This window comes from Rattus norvegicus, chromosome X (genome assembly GCF_036323735.1).
Source record: "Rattus norvegicus strain BN/NHsdMcwi chromosome X, GRCr8, whole genome shotgun sequence".
NCBI lineage: Eukaryota > Metazoa > Chordata > Mammalia > Rodentia > Muridae > Rattus > Rattus norvegicus.
The window spans coordinates 113493716-113501492 of record NC_086039.1 but is presented as its reverse complement, the minus strand read 5'-3'; the positions used below and the strand labels follow the sequence as shown (position 1 = coordinate 113501492).

The following is a 7777-nucleotide window of genomic DNA, read 5'->3' as shown; positions in this document are numbered from 1 at the left end:
TTTTATACATAAAATATCCCAACATCAAATTAGAAATCATAGGCATTCTAGTTTAGTTATCACACTCTGCTAGTGTATTTAATAAAACATTTTTTTCTCCTCGCTTTGTCAAAATATCAGCATAAACAACTTCAGTGAGGAAAGATTTCAGAGGGTCACAGTCCTTCCTGGCATGGGAGACAATTAGAAACACAGCACTTGATAGCAGTGGGAATATTCTGCAGCAGGTTTTTAGGGGAAGCATAAACCATGACTGGAACCAGGAGTGTGTATTACCTTAAAGGGCCACTCCAAGTGACCTACTTCTGCTAAGCAGGTTTTACTCCCTGGAGGTTTCACAAGCTTTTACCTAGTTCTACAGACTGAAGACCAAAAAAAAAATAAAATAAAATAAAAACATGGGGTAAAATTTCTGATTCAGACCATAGCATTCTCCTCCTGACCATTTAACAATGTCCATGTCCTTACAATGCAAAAGGCTTTCAGTCCAACTTCAGAATTTCCAAGAGTCTTAGCTGTGCCAACACTGCAAATGTCCAAAGTTCAGTCTTTTATGAAACTCAAGGCCATCACTTAGCTATGAGGCATGGAAAAGAACCAAAAAGAATGCCGCATACTTCTAATCCATAGCAACAAAGAACAAATATTCTCATGCTAAGTGAGGGGTCTAAACGATGTCAAGATTGAAAGGAAGTAAGCTCAAAACCTAGGCGAATAAATACTAAATACCTTCAGGGCCTTGATATTTGAAGTACATGTTCTGATTGTTCTCTTAAGATGGTTTTACTTGGTGTCTGAAAGTTTTTCTTGCCAGAGATCAGTATTTCTAGGGTCTGCATTAAAAACTGTACTTTACTTTAATAAAATTATGCATAAATGCTGACCTTAATATGCAAGGCCCAATGTGCATTTTTCTTCTTTAAACCTTTGTGGAAGTTTCATGATACCTAATTCCTGTATTCTGCATGCCTATGAAATCAGTTCCTCATGGATGATGCCAAATTCTTCTGCCAACTTCATATGTCACAGTGTCAGCTGGAATTTGATTATAGCCTCTGAGTGCCTGAGTGGCTGAACTTGGGAAGTCTTCCCTATGTTGTCATTTTTTATTAAGGCATCCCCATGGCTCTCTTCCCCCTGCCCCTAAAATTTCTTATAAATCCTTGTTGAAATTAAATTAAAATATAATTACATCACTTCCCTTTTCATTTTCCTGCCTCTAAACACTCATGTGCGTTCCATGCTTTTCCTGAAAGTCATAGTCACTATATACAAATCTGTTCAACCCATATAATGTTATGTTATGTATATGATTTTATGGCTGTCTACTTGATATTGGATTTGTGGGCCCTTCCCTGGGGAAGATTAATATCTATGCTTGCCATAACCCTTAGTTCTCTGTAGCTTTTTGTCTAGGTTTGGGGCTGAGATTCTCTATTTCTATGTTAGCATGCATGCTGATGTTAAGTCTTGGTTTTGGCAGCCATATTGTTGAGACTTTATGGATATATCTGCCTGTGGTATTTCTAGGAGATATAATCACAGCACGTATTCTGTTCCTCTGGTTCTTACAATCAGCATTCCCATGTTCCACTCTGCTCCCTGAGCTTGGGTGCTGGAGTTGTGTCAATGGTTCAGTTAGGGCTTGGCATCACGCTATCCTATGTTTCCTACATAATGTTTGGGTTTCTGTAATAGTTTTCACCTGTTGCAAAGAGAAGGTTCTTTGTCTTGAGGGGTGAGAGTTACAATTACCTGTGTGTATAATTATAAATGTGTAGAACACAGGATTTATGCTGGTTTAATGAAGTGGTGGTTGTAGGTTCTTCTCCAAGATTCATGACCTCGCTAGTCCTGGGTGTTTTCCTACTTTTCCAGCATCAAGCATGGTTTGCCTTTTGCTGAGCAGGTCTTGTGTTGATTAGAGCTATTGATGACCACCCACACGTGAGTGTCATGATTGCCTACTTAGGGTTATTTTGACATGGTGGTCAGTTTTACATTTCATAGGCAGTGTAACTAAGTAGGAGTATTAGTTGCTTCCTCCCTTGGAAGAGTACATGTAGATACCATGAAAGTTAGTCCTCTTGGGAGAAACTTTTGGTCAGGTATTTTTCTGTTCTTTCAGGTCCTGGGACCAAAGTTAATGGTGTCTGCAGGAATATAGACTTACTTTAAACCTGTATGGTATAGACATGGGAAATGACAAGAACCTATATAATAGTTTAGTACTCTTTTGTACTTCCCTAACAACAAACAGCTTCTTGTGCTTGTTGTTTGGGTTTTTTGTTACATAGTATGTTGTTCTTCGGGGTAACCACTGCCAATCTAGGTGAGGGATTTTCATTTAAAGTTTCTATTTAAATGGAACACATAAACATCCTATATGTAATTTTAGGAAAATAGATGATATGATCCCATATGAGTTTTTCAGACATCCTTAACTAGTATTTTATCCTCTAACCCTCCTCAACTTCTTTGTTACTTCTGTCTCCCTCTCAATTAAGCTCACCCCCACCTTTACCATTTCCTCCTTCAGATTACTCTTACCTTGCTATTCCCCTTCTCCATTGCTTCCTCTCACTACCCTCCCCTTTCCTTTTCCTAATCTTTGCAGTTACTTCAGGTTATATACTCATCTCAGAAGATTTGGACCTAGGAACGTCAGATGAGAGAGAACACATGAGGTTTGTCTTTCTTGGTCTGGGTTTTATAAACTTACTCAATATGTTTGCTTTATTTACCTGCAAATTTTATGATTTCGTATTTCTTTTCAGATAAAGAACATTCCATAGCATAGATGTATCGCATTTTCACCAATCATTTGTCAGTCGAAGGACAAATATGTTGCTGCTGTTTCCTATCTATTATGGCTAGAGCAGTAACGAACACAGCTAAGGGAGTATCTGTAGATTAGAATATCAAGTCTCGTGCCATTTGCCAAGGACCAAGATAAATAGGTCACACGGTAGACTTATGTGTATGTTTTTCAGGGTTTTCCACAGTGAATCTCATTGTGGCTGGGCCAGTTTGCAATCTCACTGAAGGAGTCTGTTTTCCCCACTTCAACTCTGGCATTGTTGTTGATTATTTCGTTGATCGTGGCCATTCTGACGGAGGTAAGATGAAATCTCAAAGTTCTTTTGATTTGAATTTCTGTAATACCTAGAGAGAATGGATAAACATGTTTTGAGATATTCCTTAGCTATTTTTTATTTATTCTTTTGAGAATAATGTTCAGTTCCATTGCCCATTTTTGGTGGAATCTCAGGGTTATTTTGATTTGCATTTCCCTTATGACTAAAGATGTTGAACATTTCTTTAGGTGCTTCTCAGCCATTCGGCATTCCTCAGCTGTGAATTCTTTCTTTAGCTCTGAACCCCATTTTTATGGGGAACAGTGAGTTTATTCTAAGCCTGTAGCTTGGGTGATGACAGAAACCAGTCCGGCATGTGAAAAATGATTCTAATAGTTTTAAAAATAAACTTTTGTTTTGGGACACTTTTTGCTCTATAGAAAAATGGCAAAGATACTTAAATCTTTTGATACCTCAATGATCTCCCTTATTAGAATCTTATGTTTGCATTGCACAGTTGTCATAGTTAATGAAACGCCAGTAATTTTATTATTACTAATTAAAGTCCCTGCTTTATTGATGTTTCCTTCGTTTACTTAATGTCACCTTTCTCCTTCTGTCCAGAATGCCGCTATGCATTTAGTTACCATATCTCTTTGGCTTCCACTCTGGCATGACAGCTTCTCAGAATTTTCTTGTTTTTATGACCTTGACGATTTTGAAGAATACTGTCCTTGTTTCCTAGTTTGTTTGTTTTTTTCCATCTTTGTAAAATTGGGTATTTCTTATTTACATTTCAAATCTTATTCCCTTTCCAGGTTTCCAGGCCAACATCCCCTAACCCAGAGTTTTTGATCGTAGCCATTCTCACTGGTGTGAGGTGAAATCTCAGGGTTGTTTTGATTTGCATTTCCCTTATGACTAAAGATGTTGAACATTTCTTTAGGTGTTTCTCAGCCATTCGGCATTCCTCAGCTGTGAATGCTTTTTTTTTTTTTTTTATTAACTTGAGTATTTCTTATATACATTTCAAGTGTTATTCCCTTTCCCGGTTTCCGGGCAAAATCCCCCTCCCCCCTCCCCTTCCTTATGGGTGTTCCCCTCCCAACCCTCCCCCCATTGCCGCCCTCCCCCCATAGTCTAGTTCACTGGGGGTTCAGTCTTAGCAGGACCCAGGGCTTCCCCTTCCACTGGTGCTCTTACTAGGATATTCATTGCTACCTATGGGGTCAGAGTCCAGGGTCAGTCCATATATAGTCTTTAGGTAGTGGCTTAGTCCCTGGAAGCTCTGGTTGCTTGACATTGTTGTACTTTTGGGGTCGCGAGCCCCTTGTGAATTCTTTGTTTAGCTCTGAACTCTATTTTTTAATAGGGTTATTTGTCTCCCTGTGGTCTAACTTCTTGAGTTCTTTGTATATTTTGGATATAAGGCCTCTATCTGTTGTAGGATTGGTAAAGATCTTTTCCCAATCTGTTGGTTGCCATTTTGTCCTAACCACAGTATCCTTTGCCTTACAGAAGCTTTGCAGTTTTATGAGATCCCATTTTTCGATTCTTGATTTTAGAGCATAAGCCATTGGTGTTCTGTTCAGGAAATTTTTTCCAGTGCCCATGTGTTCCAGATGCTTCCCTAGTTTTTCTTCTATTAGTTTGAGTATGTCTGGTTTGATGTGGAGGTCCTTGATCCACTTGGACTTAAGCTTTGTACAGGGTGATAAGCATGGATCGATCTGCATTCTTCTACATGTTGACCTCCAGTTGAACCAGCACCATTTGCTGAAAATGCTATCTTTTTTCCACTGGATGGTATTGGCTCCTTTGTCAAAAATCAAGTGACCATAGGTGTGTGGGTCAATTTCTGGTTCTTCAATTCTATTCCATTGGTCTATCTGTCTGTCTCTGTACCAATACCATGCAGTTTTTATCACTATTGCTCTGTAATACTGCTTGAGTTCAGGGATAGTGATTCCCCCTGAAGTCCTTTTATTCTTGAGGATAGTTTTAGCTATCCTGGGTTTTTTTGTTATTCCAGATGAATTTGGAAATTGTTCTATCTAACTCTATGAAGAATTGGATTTGGAATTTTGATGGGGATTGCATTGAATCGCTTTTGGTAAAATGGCCATTTTTACTATATTAATCCTGCCAATCCATGAGCATGGGAGATCTGAAATATTCTTCAATTTCTTTTTTCAGGGGCTTGAAGTTCTTATCATACAGATCTTTCACTTGCTTGGTTAAAGTCACACCGAGGTATTTTATATTATTTGGGACTATTATGAAGGGTGTTGTTTCCCTAATTTCTTTCTCAGCTTGTTTCTCTTTTGTGTAGTGGAAGGCTATTGATTTATTTGAGTTAATTTTATACCCAGCCTCTTTCCTGAAGGTGTTTATCAGGTTTAGTAGTTCTCTGGTGGAACTTTTGGGATCACTTAAGTATACAATCATATCATCATCTGCAAATAGTGGTATTTTGACTTATTCCTTTCCAATCTGTATCCCTTTGATCTTCTTTTGTTGTCTGATTGCTCTGGCTAGAACTTCAAGAACTATATTGAATAAGTAGGGAGAGAGTGGGGAGCCTTGTCTAGTCCCTGATTTTAGTGCCATTGACCACTTTTGAATGGATTTTTTTTTCTTTAAGGAATTCTGTTTTTCAGTAAAAATATTTCCAAGTAAGTGCCTTTCTACACCTTGGACTCCTCAATTGGCCAAAAGAAACTGTCCTATTGTCAGAATTGGAAATTGTGAGGTACTGTTAAGTGGTACCTATCTCTTTAACAAGTGACACTGTTTTTCAAAAGTTACATTGAGGCTTTAAATGGGCTTACCCTCCTTTCTTTGCCAAGCTGCACATTTTAATAATCCATTTAGTTCTTCTTTGCACTCCTTGTTCTCAGTATAAATGTAGCTAAAAGCAATCCATAGTGACTATGGTGTATCCTGAGTATTGTACTGTCTTGAAATATCTTTAAACAAATAAATCATTCCATTTTTTGCCTTTAGCATCACTCAGAAATTTATATGACATAATACAGAGATTCCTTGTCATAATATAATATTAATGCTTTCTAATCAAATCCCCAGTGGATCTGTTGCTCTCATCTTTTTATTGGTTATTTTATTTGTTACATTTCAAATGTTATTCCCATTCCCGGTTTCCCCTCTGCAAATCTCCTATCCCATCCTCCCTCCCCCTGACTCTATAAGGGTGCTCTGCCTACCATCCACTCCCACATCTCCATCCTAGTATCCCCCTATGTTGGGGCATTGAGTCTCCACAGGACCAAGGCCCTCCCCTCTCATTGATGCCAAATAAGGCCATCCTCTGCTACATCTGTGGCTAGAGCAATGGGGTCCTTCAATGTGTATTCTTTGGTTGGTGGTTTAGTCCCTAGAAGCTTTGTTGGGGTTCAGTTAGTTGATATTGTTCTTCCTATGGGGTTATAATCCCCTTCAGCTCCTTCAGTCCTCCTAACTCTTCTTTTGGGATCCCCATGCTAAGTCTGATGTATGTCTCTGTGTTGCTCTCATCTTAAACCTCATGCATACAATTTTTACTGTGTAGATTTCCATCAATACTCTCATCACTGGAACTAACACATGAATGATCCAATAATATTCATTTATAGCAGTTCAAAGGATTCCATATTCTGTCCAAATTCTTTCCCACTTCTTATAAACCAGCCCTCAAAGCCTATAAACCACAAAGCAGTGCAGTTCTCTGGTATAAATATTCACTTTTGTTTTGTTTCTCATCACTGTGGCAATATACCAGAGACAGAATAAGGAAGGGAATATCTGTTTTGATCCATGATCTTTGACAGATTTTAATCCATCATGTGAGGAATGTCAACTAGAACAGCTCAGCTCATGGTGGTAGGATCATACAGTGGCTGATTCTTCTTATATCATAACTGATCAGAGAGCACAAAACACAAATTAGCGCCAAGAGTGGTATAGCAGTCAAAGTCACACTCCAAGTGACCTATCTCCACCAGTCAGGCCCATCTCATAACACTTTCATACCCTTCAAAACAGTGCAAGAAGCTCCAGAAGGCATAACTCAACCTTTCGCTTTGTAGGGAACATTTCCCGTCCAAATTCTAACCAGTACTATCTGCAATTTCTCTTCAGTCACAGCCAGAATACAGCAAATACAGAGGCGAATGCCAGCAGCAAACCACTGAACTGAGAATAGGACCCCCGTTGAAGGAATCAGAGAAAGAACTGGAAGAGCTTGAAGGGGCTCGAGACCCCATATGTACAACAATGCCAAGCAACCAGAGCTTCCAGGGACTAAGCCACTACCTAAAGACTATACATGGACTGACCCTGGACTCTGACCTCATAGGTAGCAATGAATATCCTAGTAAGATCACCAGTGGAAGGGGAAGCCCTGGGTCCTGCTAAGACTGAACCCCCAGTGAACTAGACTGTTGGGGGGAGGGCGGCAATGGGGGGGGAGGGTGGGGAGGGGAACACCCATAAAGAAGGGGAGGGGGAGGGATTAGGGGAATGTTTGCCCGGAAACCAGGAAAGGGAATAACACTCGAAATGTATATAAGAAATACTCAAGTTAATAAAAAAAAAAAGTTAAGGCTAGACTAGGATTTTGTTAAGGCCAAAGAATAAATGAAATTCCTACAATAGTATCACATTATTATGTTTTTATATATCTACTATATAAAGTAAGAGTT

General features: G+C 39.1%; 1 long non-coding RNA gene across 2 annotated transcripts in view; it reads left to right on the top strand.

Annotated features, from left to right (window-relative positions):
• Positions 1-2973: 2973 nt before the first annotated feature.
• Positions 2974-7777, top strand: part of LOC120099263 (uncharacterized) — a 30040-nt gene continuing 25236 nt past the window's right edge. For both annotated transcript variants that reach the window (XR_005498339.2, XR_005498338.2), the window contains exon 1: positions 2974-3119. This is a non-coding gene — a long non-coding RNA (uncharacterized LOC120099263). The remainder of the gene's footprint in view (positions 3120-7777) is intronic.